At 38.6% G+C, this 16,459-nt stretch overlaps 1 protein-coding gene across 3 annotated transcripts in view; it reads right to left on the minus strand.

Moving 5' to 3' along the window:
• Positions 1 to 16,459, minus strand: part of PHACTR1 (phosphatase and actin regulator 1) — a 502,857-nt gene that overhangs the window by 363,929 nt on the left and 122,469 nt on the right. The gene's annotated exons all lie outside the window — the stretch shown is intronic.

Genomic DNA, 16,459 nt, shown 5'->3' on the forward strand with positions numbered 1-16,459 from the left:
TTACAGCAAACTGTATTTTTCACAAGTAGAAAGAATACACTCTACAATAATGATAAATAGTATAGTAAATATGTAGAGCAGTAGCACAGTCATTTATCATCATTAACAAGTATTATATACTGTCCACAATTGTAGGTGCTGTACTTTTATACAACTGGCAGCACAGTAGGTTTATTTACACCAGCATCACCACAGACACATGAGTAATGCTTTGCCCTATGACGCTGTGATGGCTATGACGTCACTAGGTGATAGAAATTTTTCAGTTCCATTATCATCTTAGGGGACAACCGTTGTATTTGTGGCCTGTCCTTGATCCAAACTTCATTACATGGCACATGGCTGTATCTTTACCTAGTTTCCTCTGTCTCCCTGTTTCTCTCTCTCTCTCTCTCTCTCTCTCTCTCTCTCTCTCTCTCTCTCTCTTCCCCTCTCTGCATTTCTATCTCTCTCTCTACATACCTGTCTTTCTCTTTTCTCTCTTCTCTCTCCTCTCTATCTCTATATTTATGTCTTAAGTCTCTCTTTTTCTTTCTCTCTCTCCACCAGCAGCTCCTAACCTTTAGCTAAGCTCAAGACTTAGCAAACACAACAGGCAGTGGGGGAGTGGAGAGGAGGGGAGGAGACATAAAAGCATTCTGCAGAGTGGGACTCTAGCCCAGGAAACTTGAAGCGACCACGTGTTTCTTTTCAAAGCTTCATTTCAGCTCAACAACAGTGAAAAACAGAGACTGGTTTGACACCTACGGGCCACTTGACTCCCCAGCACACACACAACCCTGCAGAAACATCTCTCATCTATTGTTAGTATTTCTTTTCTGTCTCCAAAGCACAGTCTCTTTTCAGTAAGGCAACTTGTATAAATGTTTTAGTTGCAGAGGGAAGTTAGGCGCCCTGCGGAGGCTCCTTAACCTTTGTAAGCATAAGGGGAACATTTTGAATATGCCTCCTTGATTACCCAATCTCAACCTGCAAAAACGTGGCATGTGTGTGGGAGGAAAGAGGATTGAGCAGGCTGAGCCTTTTAGGCACCAGTTCTTTCTGACATAAAGAATAGCAGTGGTGTGGGCTGTAGGGGGACAATTCTTGAAACTTTCCCATTCTCTTTTGGGGAGAAAGGGAGTGAGGAGAGAATTTCAGAGTTGCATGGAATGGGTCCTTCATGGAGGATGTGGGTGGAAAGGTGGGGAGGGAGGAAGAGATTAGAATAGCCCATGAGTGAAGTTTAAAATGCAACCAAAATATTTTTCGAACTTCTTTCCCAGGAAAAGCTCGGGTCCTATAATCCAGGAAATTTGCTTGCTTGATATCCCGTTTGTTCTGGCTAAGAGAAAGTGAAAAGTTCTAAATCTGCAATCACAAACACCACCATCAGCTCGAACTACTCAGGTGCAGTGAAAGGGTAAACTCTTTGATCTTATTTATCATGATGGTTCTTCTCCAAAACTGTTGCTGAAATTTGCTAGTACCGTGCCTATTCATAGATGACACACGCCTAAAACATAATTGAAGAGTTGTGTATCCTTCTGGAATCTCTCTTTTAATGAGAAACAGAGTAACTGGAGTCCCTCCAGCTGTTCCTGTCAGAGGGGAGTGAGGGAAGAGGAAAGAGCGAAAAGTACAGGGTGGAACTAAGGGCCAAAGTTCTCCTATTGAACTTCATTTTGGGGTGATTTGCATTCCTTGGGGAATACAAAGCTAAGGTTTTAGAGCTGGAGGAAAACATAGTCGCAATCTTCTCACACCCAAAATTGATCTCCCAAATCCAACAAGGCCAAGGATATTTGTGGGGACAATATAACAAGCTCTCTGAAAGTGGGAGTGTCCTAGAAAACCAAGAAATTAAAACCTTTAATTTTGTAGGTCTGCACACTATAATATTTGAGTGGTACTGATGGGCAGCGAATGAGGAAGCTTTCACAATGCCCCTTTATGCCAGCTTTAGGCTTCCGAGCCATTAGCACATTGCTGACAGGAGTAGTGTACAAAGGTGCTCACTAGGGAGAGTGAAAAGACTAGGGAACTGAAGATGAAAAGAGCTTGGGCAAAAGGAATCGTCTATGCGCATGTGCAGCCATTAAACAACTGCATGGTGTTTCATAGCATCACACTGGAATGTAGATGGAAGGGAGCAGGCATGACCTGGTTGGTATTCGTCAAATCAATTCATTAGTATTGAAGGATATTTGTCTGCTCCCATGACACCATCACTATTAAAGGATTTCATCAGTCAGAAGCAGCAATGTTAATACAAATGACATGCTCAGTCGTCATTATCCTCCTTTCTCCTCACCCTCCCTCAAGGTCATTGGCAAGCTGTCCTTCAATTAGAGTGACCGATTATCCTGGTTTGCCTGGGCTGAAGGGTTTCCTGGGAGGTAAAAATTTCAGTTGAAAAACAGGAGAGTACTGGGACAGAGTCTGGCTTTCCACCTATTCTCCCCACCCTCTATTTCTTGCCCTTGGCTAGCTTTTACTAGCACTAACATACTAGCACTACCACACTACACTTAGTTGTGAAGATAGAGGGAAAACATTCAGTCAGTGACACAAAGTAGAAAATCAAGAACAAAGAATTCCGTTGATTATAAAATGCTGGGCTGCCCCATGTTTCCCTGAAAATATGACCTAGCCGGACAATCAGCTCTAATGTGTCTTTTGGAGCAAAAATTAATGTAAGACCCGGTATTATATTATATTATATAGACCGGGTATTATATTATAGTAAAATAAGACTGGGTCTTAATTTTTGCTCCAAAAGACTCATTAAAGCTGATTGTCCAGCTAGGTCTTATTTTGGGGAAAACATGGTATAAATCAAACCTGAAATCCTTTAAGCTATGGAGGAATCCCACAGTGGAAACTAAGTCCTTGGATCTACTCTGGAGAGCTCCGTGTTTATCTTATGATTTTTTCATCGGATCTTTTTGAAAGGAACAAATTAGTTAAAAGAACTATTACTTGGACTTTAAGATTCAGTGTTGGAGTGCAATTTCTCTCATAATTACATGGAATTAGAAAGAGCATCACCCTTTGGAACCAGCAGCATTGCTATCATCTGGGCACATAGGGGGAAAAATCTCAAGCTGCACCTCAGACCAACTGAATCAGATACTCTGGGGATGGGACTCAGCAATCTGTGTTTGCACGATCCCTTCAGAATTCTCATGCACGCAGCAAAAATTTGAGAAACACTGAATTAAGATACCTGCACCTTATCTTAGGTACTTACTTGTGATTGACACTCAGTGTATTCGTAAGACACCCGAAGAATTCAAGTGTTGAATCTAGCTGTCATATTACTACTCTATGTCAAGGACAGGCAATTAAGGATCTTGGATTTCACCACCATTAGTAAATATTTCACGTGGTGCCAGATTCACGTCACCTTAGTATCATGCATGAAACTCAAACAATGCTATCCTCTCTGCTCCTCACTCACCTTTCCTGTTTGCTCACAAATTAATCTCATAAATCATGAATTGCTACAGAATCAGCCTTTGCTGAGCTGCAGCTCAATACTTGGTTGTTCCTGAAATTGTGCAAAGAGTCTACTGGGCTTTTTATTTCCTTTAGCATCACACTGAAGATATTTTATTATTTTTAAAAGCTGGGAAAACATAAGAAATACGTTTTATAAAGAAGAGAAGCACCAAATCAATTACCATCCTATACTGTAAGATGAAATCGTGATTACCCAAACCCAATTCTCTTAACATTATTTAAGAGACACATTTATTTCCTAAGAGTGCCCTGCAACGCTGTCCTACTATGGTCAGATCATGCCTGGGCTCTTGGCTTTTGAATAGGAACCTCATTCCAGACATTTATAATCTCAAGTCATTACCTTTTTTCTTTTGGGTTAATAAAACAATGGTTATCTCCATATGACAGTGCTATGTATTAAATGCCTGTATCCCTCCTAAATTCATATGTTGAAGCCCTCACCCTCAATGTGATTGTATTTGAAGTGGGGGCCTATTAGAGGTAATCAGGCTTAGGGTGGGACTCTTATGATGGGATTAGCACCTTATAAAGAGAGGAAGAAAGACCAGAGGTCAGTTTATCCACCATGTGAGAACATAATGAGAAGGTGGCCGTCTGCAAGCCAAGAAGAGAGTCCTCACCAAGAACCGAATCTGCCAGCACCTTGATCTTAGACTTCCCAGCCTCCAGAAATGTAAGAACTAAGTTATCTGTTGTTTAAGCTACCAATTTGTGGTATTTTATTATAGCAGCCTGAGATGACTAATATACACAGTAAAGATTCCAACTTCATAACTTCTCTACCTACACTCATAAAGGATGCTGACAATTAGAATTCATGAAGCCCTTCCAAGGATTATTGGCAAGTCCCCACTTAATGGTGAAAAACTCGGGTTCTGGGAGCTCAAATGACTTGTCAAGGACACAGCTGGGAAGGGCTTGTACTAGGGTAGAACCCATGTCTTTTGAAGCAGAGATCATTGTTCTGCCCACTATTGAAATAATTTCTTTATAGTTTGCACAGGGATCTCCCTAGTCACCTCTAGACTTGTCTGTATAGAATCTGGTACAAGCTCATTTATAATATATCCTAGTGTGCTCTAATTTGTTGGTAATAGAAAGTGCACAGAGATACTCTTGGTCCTTAGAAGCCCCTCAGTTGTCCTGATACATCAGACAAACTGGGACCTTCTCAAGTTTCTTTCTTCCTTGTCCCAGACTCTACTGACTGCAAGGAATATGGTCCATTGTGACCTTGTGGTGGGTGATAATACAGGAGAAGTGTTAGCCTAGACACTGTTGGCCATCTCAACAGCCGAGCGATAATGAACCACTAACCACTCTCCTGTCCCGGGCTTGAAAAGGCGTGAGATGTGTCTCTGCAACAGTGAGCACCACTGTGAAAAGAATCATTACTTAGTGTGTGCCAGCAACCCTGAGAAGGACAGCAGAGACGCGTTCCCTCTTTTCTCAGTCTCCCTGTTCTAGTGCTTTCCATCTAACCTGGGCTGTGTGACTCCAAGTGTATTATTTCTTTCTGATATCTCAGTAGGATACCCCATGCTCAAGGCCACCCCATTCTGGCTCCGTATCTCCAGAGGGCTCGACAACATTGTGCAACCTGGACTGAATTTACAGGCATTCTCTCTGCCTGTACCCTAATATTGGTGTTTTCATCTGGAATACTGAGGTTGGCTGTTTTATACTCAGTCCATACATGAGTCTTTTTCCTACCATCTGCTCTCTTTCTTTCATTCACACCTTAATATTGCATTGGGATTCCTGTTGGTCTCTCTTACAATATAAGCTTCTTTAAAGGTGCAAACAATATCTGATTCATCTGTAGATCTCATTTTCACCTCCTCCAACACATAAATAATACTTGGCATAATACTTCAGTATATATTATACATGTATACTAATATATATCTTATATCAGTATATATATATCAGGATGTGTAAAGAATTATATATGTGTAAAGTTCATGTACATATATACATAGTTCTTTACACATCCTGACATATATACTTATATATGTGTATATATATATATACACACATATATATTTACAATGTGTGTGTTTATATGTACATATATATTTTATATGCATTTCAAATATTAATTAAACACTGATTTAATCAAAATTAACTATAGTGGTATAGGGCCAGTTTTTGGCTCTGGTCAAAATGTGAATTTCTAGCTTGCCAGAAATGATGAGGTTAGAATCTCACAATTATTTGCACATTGGAGGGTATGGTTACTTGTGAGTGCAAACAAAAGGACTGAGAAGGAAGACTTGTGTAAATGCATTTTCATAACTGACTGAAATAAAACAAAGAGGACAACTGTATCCCCTTTGCTTATAGCTCAGAGCCCCTATACTCTTTTAATATGTTTATTCCTCTAACGGTAGATAACTCATTTGTCTAGAAGAACAGTGCAGTAATGGACGGTCATTGGGTAAAGTGTTTGCTTGGCTTCTCTGTTTCTTCTTTTCAGCTCAATATATATATCATTACAACACATGGCTAAATTATTCGTTTTCACTTGCGGTTCATGCATCAGCTGTCCTAGTGTAAGGAATCCTGGGAGTTGGTATTATTATTATTTGCACATGTTTGTTTAACAGGACCTGTGTGTAGTCTAAATGAGATTCAGATTGGCAGATCTCAGTGTACACTGCCTTTCATCTTCTGAACAGTAGTGTTGGGTGACCATATTTCAGCCTCTTCCTGGAACTCTCTCAAGAAATCAGAGCCACAACATTTGTCTAATAGGCATGTCCCTGAAGCTCAAGAGGTTCAAGGTGAGACAGAGTATGTCCACTGACTTTATTTTTAAATGCCTACACAACCAAAAATGTTTACATTTTGGAAATGCATTTCTAATCTTTTGAGAAAATAGTTTTCAGTAAACCAGCATATCAAAAGTGTGTGCATTGTTTTGGGAAGGAAGACATGGCCCATGTGATGGCATTTGTCTATGGATTACATGTCCAGGGCAATGACATTTCGAGAGTGGTCTTAAACTGTAAATTTACTTTGTAACATTGCTTTTCTTGTCCAACAAAATTGGAACAGTTTATGTAATACACCAGAAATTAATCTTGCAATTTTCAAGCAATCTGTTACCATAACCTTGGAAAGATGGTGCACTTAAGATACCATTTTAAACCCAGGGTTAAGAATTTTTATAGAAAACTCAGTGGTGCCTTAGTGATGTTGATGTCTCCTAGCTCTACAAGCCCTGTTTCTAATAATATCAGCATCTTTTAAAAGGTTCTCTTTGGAGAATTTCTTGTACATTTGAAATTAACATCTGTCGTCAACATGTGTTAGAGACCATGTTAGTTAATGCTGGTGAACACACTGGTTCTGGACAAGGGTACAAAGAAATGGTTGATGAGGCACCATCCATAACCAAGAGGGAGAGCTCAGTCAGCATTTGTGAGACAAGTCGGCTACTTGGGTGATAGTTTAATTCATAGCCCTGCCCCCTAAGATGGAACACTGCACACATGGTTCTTGAAGTATGTTTGCGGCTACTATAAAAAACAACAACAATAACAAGAAAACCCAAATCCTAGACTGCTATCTTCTCTTATTGCCTGTGGACATTTGCCTTCATAAAACCCACTGTAGTATCAGATTTAGATAACACTTAGCACATCACTGGTACAATATTGAATTCATAAAGTATACTTGAAATACATAAGCCATGGCAAAGATTCACCAATATATATAGAACAGGAAGGAAAAGCTCTAAATTACTATATGTACAGTAGAGATATACTATATATAATACACATATTGGCTGTGAATACCATACACAGAGTGGGCTTGGGTCAGCTTTTTCAGTTATATTCCAAGTGCTATATATTTCCATAGGCAAAAACTATGTGCAGAGGGTAAAAAAAGAATAGCCAGTATCTTGTGGTGGTAGTGTCTAAAGCCAGCAATTATTTTCATTAGCTTTCCCTTGTTTCATTAAGTCATTCTTGTAAAAGTATTTACGTTAATAAAGTTTTTGCAGATTTATTATTAGTATTATAATACTATTATTATTGTATACTTAGTGTCTGACACCACAGGTTTTGGAATAAGCCAGCTATAAAACTTGGCTGTGAGGCTTATTATTTGTGTGATTTTTGAATGAGTTATTTAAATTCCTTAGTCTCAATTTCCCCCTTTCTAAAATTGGCATGATAATATCTATATATTAATGCTAAGGACGGACTACATAAAAGAATGCATATAAAACACTTAGCACAGTGCCTGGTTTAAATACTAAACGAATGGTAGATATTTTGATTGTTAGACTTTGATCTCCAAATAGTCTCATACTGATGAAGTATATAGGGAAAATATCGTCATTATCATTACTGCCATGTTAATAAATGAGAAATGAAGGCTTCAGGGGTGATAATTCTCTGGCAGTTACATGTTTACCTGTAAGTTGTAAGAAAATTAATAACAGATACCTCAGCCAAGATTGGAATCCAGAGGGCCTTTGGGGGGAAGGGGGTGGGGTACTGTCACACGTAGGTCAATCACAAAGCCCGACAGGAAGAACACTTTTATTTTAATGGCCCTCCTAACTTCCTCTGCCCTGCTGTAAAATAACTTCCTTTTCTTTGTTTTGGCGGACTTGCACGTGGCTCACGTTGGCCACATGTACTGGATTGTAATTCTCTCATTTTCCCGAATAAACCCTTTTGTTGGAGGAATATCTAGCTTACTTCGTATTTATGGTGAACAAAATTAACAAATTGGTTTTATGATTTATATATTTCAGCCTTTTCAGAGTACGACCAGCATGGGTTGGCCTCCCCAAGCCTCATGGGCTCTGCGACTCTGACCAAAGAGAATTTCTGAGCCTGTAATGGTAAGGGTGGCATGCATAATACTGTTGGAGAGCTTATCAATATTTCTGTCACCTTGTGAGGTCACTTTTAAAGGCCTTCCCAGTCTTTTCTCAAACTCACTGTGTGCCTTCCATGGCAACTTTTATTACCTCTATTATTTAACTCTCGTATTGCAGGGTAATTGCATATCTATTTCTCCACTCTACAGTAAATTTATTGAGAACAGGTTATATCTTTTAATCTTTACCTCCCAAATGCCTAGAACAGTAGCTGGCATGGAAGAAACTTTCAGTACTTGTCTGATGAATGATTGAAATGACCTGAGCAAGATTACAATGAAAAAAAAAATCATGAATTCAAAACTTAAATCCAGATTTTATGACTACAAATCCCTTGCTTTGTTTCCACAGACTTTGGCTGAAGCAGGATGATTGAATCTCATGTCTTAAGAGTGAGACAATCATAACTAGTTCTGTGAGGTAAAGAGCTAAAAGACATAGCCTAAGGCTTTGGTGATATAAAAAATAAAAACCCTAAACCCCAAGCTCATATTGTTAATTGATTCAGCATGATTATTTTTATCACCAATTGAGTACTACTCCTGCTTAGGAGAATTTTATTTATTTTATTTTATTTTTTTATGAGCATGTAACTATATTAATCATGCTTTAAGTGCTTTACGTGTAATTTATAGATCTTTTTTTAACACTTGCCCTAATTTTTATCTAAGCAATGAATTCCTACTTAATTGTGGCCCATAGGCAGGAAATAGCTATATGAAAAATGAATAGAAATAAATATCCTGTGAATAAAACCAGCATTTGATGTACTTCATAAAAAGAGTTACTTGCTGTGAATAGGATATTATTTTCCAGGTTCTATGTTTGGAAATCATACTTTTCTCGGTTGGCTGCTTGGGTCTGTTTGGAACACAACATTTCTCAAACAGGATAATCCCTCATTTCAACAGCAAACGAAAATGACTGAGGCATCCATTTTCATAGGCTCAGAAGGATTCTGAGATTTCATCACGACCGCAAGGCCCTTGTCTGTGGTCCATTGCTCAGGAGTGCAGGTTCTCTGTCTCAGCTCGTTAGTGAAGACGAGGATGCTCAGGGTGCTCCTGGCTTATTTTCCAAAGAAACACCCGTGTTTTGTTGACTGTCCAATAGCACAGTACTGCCCTCCCTTCCCCGGGTCTTCTAAGAATTGGTCAAGGCAAACAGCCAAAGTGGGAGGAATTTAGGGTCCTCATAGCCCTCAGTCCTGGTGACCCTGATGATTAAAATGTGTCAGGAAGTGGAATTCTCTGTAACCACAGGGATTGATCAGAAAGAACGATTTGCATTTGGTCATGCAGTTATTTTGTCGATAATTCAAGAAAGAGTAAATTTTGGAATTCAACTTAAATTGACAGTGACTTAATGAGTTAAAGAGACTAAACAATTCTAATCCGCTTGGAAACCAAAAAGATAGGGCAGTAGTTGAATTGAGACTGGCTGAGCTTTTCCACTGGCAGCCTCACTTAAAACCATCATCATTAAAAATACATATTACCTTTAGTCACACTTCTATTCCAGTTTAGCAGCTCTTGATTATGACTATTAATTTCAAAGTTTAATATGCCCTGGGCTATAGGGCTCCGAAATGAAGAGAAATCAGGAAATTATCATAAACCACTCTGCCAGGAAGTAACCTAAGTGATGCATTCTTAGCTGGTATTCCCATTCTCATGTTAGATGGTTCTCATGCCATTTTCAGATTCTGAGCCAAATTTTTAAAAATCAGGTATTCAGGAAGTCCCTAGACAAAAGCAATCCACCACACAGTGACACTTCCATAGGTATACAACACAGCATTCTATCAGGATTTGCTAGAAATGAAGAAACTGCAAGCAAGGTGCAAATATCCTGTGAGATAAACAGGTCAACCAAAAATATATCCTATTAGCCTGGCCTACTACCCTACATCTGAGGAAATGAAGTAAAAAAATAAATATACACATTTCCATGACAAAACTTTAAATGGATTTTAGAAGACTTTTGCACTTGGCAGCTCTTTGGAGAGTCGGGTACTTCTGTTTATGTTTGTCTTTTTAATGATTTGATTAAAGTGATATGTTCTTATTTTACCCCCAAAACACTTCCATTATCAGAAAAAAAATTTCCTAAGACACTGAATGTCTTCAATGGTACGACTCTAAGTTACTTTTTGTCCTCACTCTATCCTTATATACACCCCATAACCCAGTAATAAGGAGTTGTCAATACATACAGCTCCACGGACATGGCCTATTGCCTTTGTTCCTGGTGTAGCCCCAGTCAGGAATATTCATGCTCAAAACATCTACCCACGGACATCATACTCATTCTGTATAGTCTTATTTAAATACTTTCTCCTCCATAAAGCCTTCTCTGTTTCAGTCATTCAGAATAAATTGTCTTTTCTCCTCACTCTCTGAACATATTATTTGAATCTCTGCTTAGCATTAAAAAAAATTATCTTGAGTCACTGCTGGTGACATGCTAACCATGGTTAACAAATAGATCTTATCTCCTATGCCAAATCTGATCAATGTCTTTTGCCTGCCTAGAAGTTGTGTTGAGGATTCTGAAACTCTGTCCACCGATAGGGGAAAAAATGTAGTGATCAATTAATGATGTCTGCAAGGGACACCGAGCAGGGCAGTGCTGGCACACTTGCAACGGGTTTGCCATTTTTACAATAGACTAAACTTTGTAATTCTGGAATTGTTTTTATTTGACTTTATACATTCGACAATGCCTTGTTTCTTTACATTTAGTAAGTGCTTAATATACGTCCTTTGAGTACGCTGAATTGCAATGAGCAGTGCTGAAGACTTAGGTTAGAAGTAAGGATGGATTATTGATGATTCAGGTTGGGATATGATAGAAAAGGGTTCTGAGAGAAGCCAAGGATTTCCTGCCTAGAGATTTTAGGGCACAGGTTACAACCCCTTCCTCTATGATGCTTTATACCTAGTGCTGTTAAAACAAGGCAGTGCATTTAGTCATCTTTGGGTACTCTTCAGATGCAAAAGTCAATGACTTCTAGAGATGGCTGCTCTTTTAACACGGATCGATAAGGAGTTTGTATTCCAAAAGCAAGTCCCATAAACTTTGCATAGCCTACGTTTCTTAAGTCAGATTCTTCTGATTGAGTCTATGACTTTCCTTTGTAAGATTTTTGTTGTTTTCTTTTGTTAGTTTTGTTTGTCTTGGGTAAGGTGGAAGAAATGGAGAAAGGCACGAGTCATTCCAGCTCTGGGCCATTGCTTGGCCATAGGTGGGTCACTGACACTTAAAATTTGCTTCTCAAAATTTCTCTTTAGGATCTCAATAGTCCTCACCACATAGTAGAACATACTAATAAATGTTGTTCTCAAGTGAGAGGACCAAAGCTCACAATATACATGGAAAGGGAGAAAAACTTTTAGCACAGTCGTGTATAATTACTTAAGATTTTTCTTTTTTTAAAGCAAATCCTATTTTTTAAAGAAAATTCAGAGTTTAAAGTTAAAAATGCTTTAGAATAAGTATGTGGAATCTGTCCGATTATAAAGGTGATTTGGAAAATAAAAGTGCATATATGTGAAATATGTGTTCTTACTCAGATGCTGGACTGTTTCAACTCAGCTTTACCATCCCTCTGCATTATAAATTATTGGGCATTTGTGTAACAGATGATAAAATCACACTTTTTATTGCATTAGACTATTATTACTTGTATCTGTTTTCAGGAAACTTGCAGTGGGGGTTGACTAATTGCAAGGGCAAGATTTGAGTATTCGTGGACTCCCCTGCAATTATGTCTTCTAATGCCATCACCACACACTGCTATTCTCAACAGTACTGTAGTTCATTGTATTACCTGATTAATGGCCTAGATTGTTATTGAAATTTTCATGTATGCGTTGTCTCCCAAGCATTCTTTGAAGCAGGCTATTTAAAGTCCAAAGCTTCATCTCATACTCTGCATCTCCTGCTTAGCACCCACATCCCTGGTTCATGGTAAGTATTCTTGTTGATCAGTCCATTCAGGGGCATGTTTGGTTTACATGAATCTGTTGCCTGTGTATAAGGTGGAATGATCTATACAGTTTATGGAATCTGGGTGGGGTAGAATTTTTTAGATGTGTGAATATACATACTTCCATAAAATTGGGAAGAATAATACATACTATATGGATATATTATATACCATATATTCCATAGTATGTATTGAGTAATACATACTATAAAGGAGGACATTGGAATATTGTTGTGGGTATAATTATGTCCCCCAAATGAAGATATGTTGAAGTCCTAAATTCTAGTACCTCTGAATGTGACCTTATTTGGAAATAGAATCTTGCAGATTTAAGGAATTTAACATGAGGTCATTAGAATGGACCCTGATCCAATGTGACTGGTGTCTTTATAAGAAGGGGAAATTGGGACACAGACCTGCACAGAGGAAAGATCACCCTGTGACTGGAGCGATGTATCTATAAGCCAAGGAACACCAAGGATTTTTGGCAAACACCAGAAGCTAAGAGAGGCAAGGAAGGACCCTCCCCTACAACTGTCAGAGAATATGGCCTGTTGACACCATGATTTCTAGCCTCCAGGACTGTGAGACAGTAAATCTCTATAATTTTAAGCCACTTGGTTTTGGTACTTTGTTACAGCTGCTCATGGAAATTAATACAAATACTGAGTGAGGCACAAGACCCCTGGGAGACCCAGTGGGGATAGTAAGTGATTTTCTGCTAAAGTGAGACAAATGATGAAGTAAATTTCCCTTCTCCAGACAATGCCATATAGGCAAAATGGCAAATTTATTTCATCTGTGTACAAAGTCGATTTACTAGTGGGGGCTTCTGGGCACAGGTTGAGAGGAATTTGCACCTGCACTTGGGCTTGGTGGGAAAGAGGGTAGGCGTCCATTAGTAGTAATTGCAGTGAATGCCGAGGAAGGAGACATTGGCATTAGGCTAGGACAGCAGCAACTACAGTTGACACTTGAACGAGGGGGTTAGGGACACTGAATCCTACCCTATTCAATCAAAAAGTCACCTATAACTTTTGACTCCCCAAAAGCTCAACTACTAATAGCCGACTGTTGACCAGAAGCCTTACCGAGAACATAAACAGTTGATTAACACATATTTTGTATATGTATTATATTCTGTATTCTTACAATAAAGTAAGCTAGAGAAAAGAAAATGTTAGTATGAAAATCACAAGGAAGACAAAATATTAGTTTGGCGCAAAAAGTAATTGTAGTTTTTGCAGTTATTTTTAACCTTAAACTGCAATTACATTAGCACCAACCTAATACATTTACAGTACTGTACGGATTTATTGAAAAACAGCTGTGTATAAGTGGATCTGAGCCGCTCAAAGCTGTGTTGTTCAAGGGTCCACTATATTGTTATTCTAGTAGCTTCCTGGGAGTTGTGAAAGAGGGAGAAAATCCAGTATGGGGTAGGCTTGGGGATAAGAATTGGGAGTAGAGATGAAGAGATAACATTTGACTGAGGCAATAGGAAAAAGGGATCCTTGCCTGTTCCAAGTTTCAGTCAAATCCTGTGACATTCTGGGAGAAGAGACATTGAGGACAAGAAACCCTCTAGATCTCAAAAGCCAGTCCAGGAAAAAGAAGCAGGAACTGATTTTTACAGAATGAAATCACAGGAAACCTCAGTGACTCTGAGCAGTCCCCTTACTTCTTTTTTGAATAAATATGTCTTTATTTTCTGGAAATCTAAGCCTCTTAACATACCTTTGTGGCCAGGAATTGTGTATTTTTGTTTTGTATTTCAACTATTCCTAGGAGTCTTCGAGACAGAGGAAGGAAGACTTTTATACCGTTATTGTCTGATTATCTGGAAAATGGAAAAATGATTAAATATTGCACAGAATACTATATTTATGAACATAACTGTGGTGTCACAGCTGGTAAAATCTGAACTGTCCCAGGCCTCACTGGCTCAGGCCCAGCAATGGAATCACAGGCCTAGCAAAATCTCGGAATTCACCTGCTCTTGCCCTTCCTGCTCACGTGGAATCTCTGGCCTTCTCCTAAACTTCACCTGTTATTTCCAGGAGTCTGCACACTACCTCTCCTATATGCTCACAGTCCAGTGTGTCCGCTGCAATTACGTGTACTGTCTAATATATTCTTTCTCCTCAGATCTGACCTATAATCCATATCTTCATTGGATTTTGCCTGCAGCCACTCTCCCCTAGAGGTTGCAGACCAGCCATCATCCTCTTCACCTTCCCTCCCCAAATCTCAGGGCACCTCCTCTTTCCAGCAGGTACATGTGTTCTTACAGGGAAGTAATTGTAGGTCTGGCTGGCTGGATCAGCTACATGGCACCTCAGCACAGCTAATCATAAGTGCTTTCCATGGGGGTTCTGTTGTTAATTCTCCCAGAAATACGGATAATGGGGTAAGGCCTTTCTAATTGCTTCATTCTTTCACACACTCCCAGAGAGCTTCTGTTATTGCACATAAGCTGGAGAAACTGTCATATCTAACTCAGCAGTCTGCTCACTGCCACACCAAGGACTTCTTGCTACACCAGGGACTTCCTGCTGGGGAGAAATGACATCCTCATCACCTTTAAAGGGACTTGCATTGTGAAAAATGAAGTAAGCACCAGCTGCAAAGTAATTGAAGTTGTAGCAAAGAAGAATATTGCCTGTCTTGGAAATCCTAGAGAAAGCAATCATTGATAATTAGAGGTAGTCAGATTAAATGGGCTTTGAAAAATGCCAAATAAATAAATAAATAAGTCTCTGTTTCCTTGGCATTTTAGTGGTTCTAGTGAATTTCAATTTTTTGGCTGGTAATCCAAAATCTTAAAGCACCTTCTAAAACAACAACAAAAAACTGATTTGCTTCCTTTAAAATGAGGTGGATTTCTTTCTCAGGGGAGTTCATTTAGTGTTCTCTGACAGTAGAAAGCCATTGGAAAATAAGTGCAGAACCAGAAATCTAGCTATTTTCTTCATTTCTGTTTAAGTTCACATGCTTTGCTTCCAAAGTGATCAGTTACACTGAAATGTTTATCAGGATGTGGAAGAGAAAGCTATTAAATGTTATTTAAAGTGAGATAGTCGTCATCCATGTTGCAAACCAATTGTCTTGAGAAACCTTTTATCATATTCCACCACAACCCCCCTTTCTAAATGAACTGCTATTAAATTTCCAAATGAACGATTCTACCAGTTGCATTAGATTTTTAATAGAAATGAATTGGCGCCCTGATTCAGTCCAATGGAGCCTAAAGAAGCTTGTGAAAAGAAGACAATAGAAAAAAACAAAAATGAGACAACAGCCCTTATTTACATTTATGTAAAATCTTGGATATTTAATATATGTGCACATACATATATGTATATTTGTAAGAGTAAAACATAGGAAGTGGACATATCTTGATCTTCCATCAGTAGGTAGTCGTTTCTGATGGTTAAAAGTAAAGATGGTAACACACAGGCCAAATCTCTGTGCAGGTTGGTTAGCTCTACTCTGTTCATAACTAATACCTGGTATTGGTCCAGCCTACAGTATGGCTGGACTGATGAAAACCCAGCTTCATTGTTGTAAGGATAATGTTTAATTATTATGGATTATAACTTTCTTCCTTACATATTTAAAATGTTCAATTCTAGCATCACCTAATGACCATCTGTTGTTCCCAGGAAATGTTCCCTTAACCACATCTGGGTGAGGAGATATATCAAAGTTCAAATAAGAGGTAATATATAGGAAATAGTGAATATTTTTAAAACTGCAGTTAAATGGTATCATTGAAGAATAAATTTGTTTTAAAGAGGTAAATTTTGAGGAATGTTGTTTTGTTCCTTTAAACCCTCACTTTAATTTTTTAAAATCAATGTTGGATGGAAACATCTTCAAATATATTTGCTATTTCCTTGCCTTTGGACATAGAGTGAACTGAATATAAAGTAACACTTTTAAAATAGTTTATTGCCATGATACTGTGCCACTAAAACATCTTGGGATGTGTTTTGTAATTTTCTCTTATATTAGATGGCCTCAGTTTGCTGTTCTCGCTGAGGTTTCATGCTTGT

The sequence above is a fragment of the Rhinolophus ferrumequinum genome, chromosome 9 (assembly GCF_004115265.2).
Source record: "Rhinolophus ferrumequinum isolate MPI-CBG mRhiFer1 chromosome 9, mRhiFer1_v1.p, whole genome shotgun sequence".
Taxonomy (NCBI): domain Eukaryota; kingdom Metazoa; phylum Chordata; class Mammalia; order Chiroptera; family Rhinolophidae; genus Rhinolophus; species Rhinolophus ferrumequinum.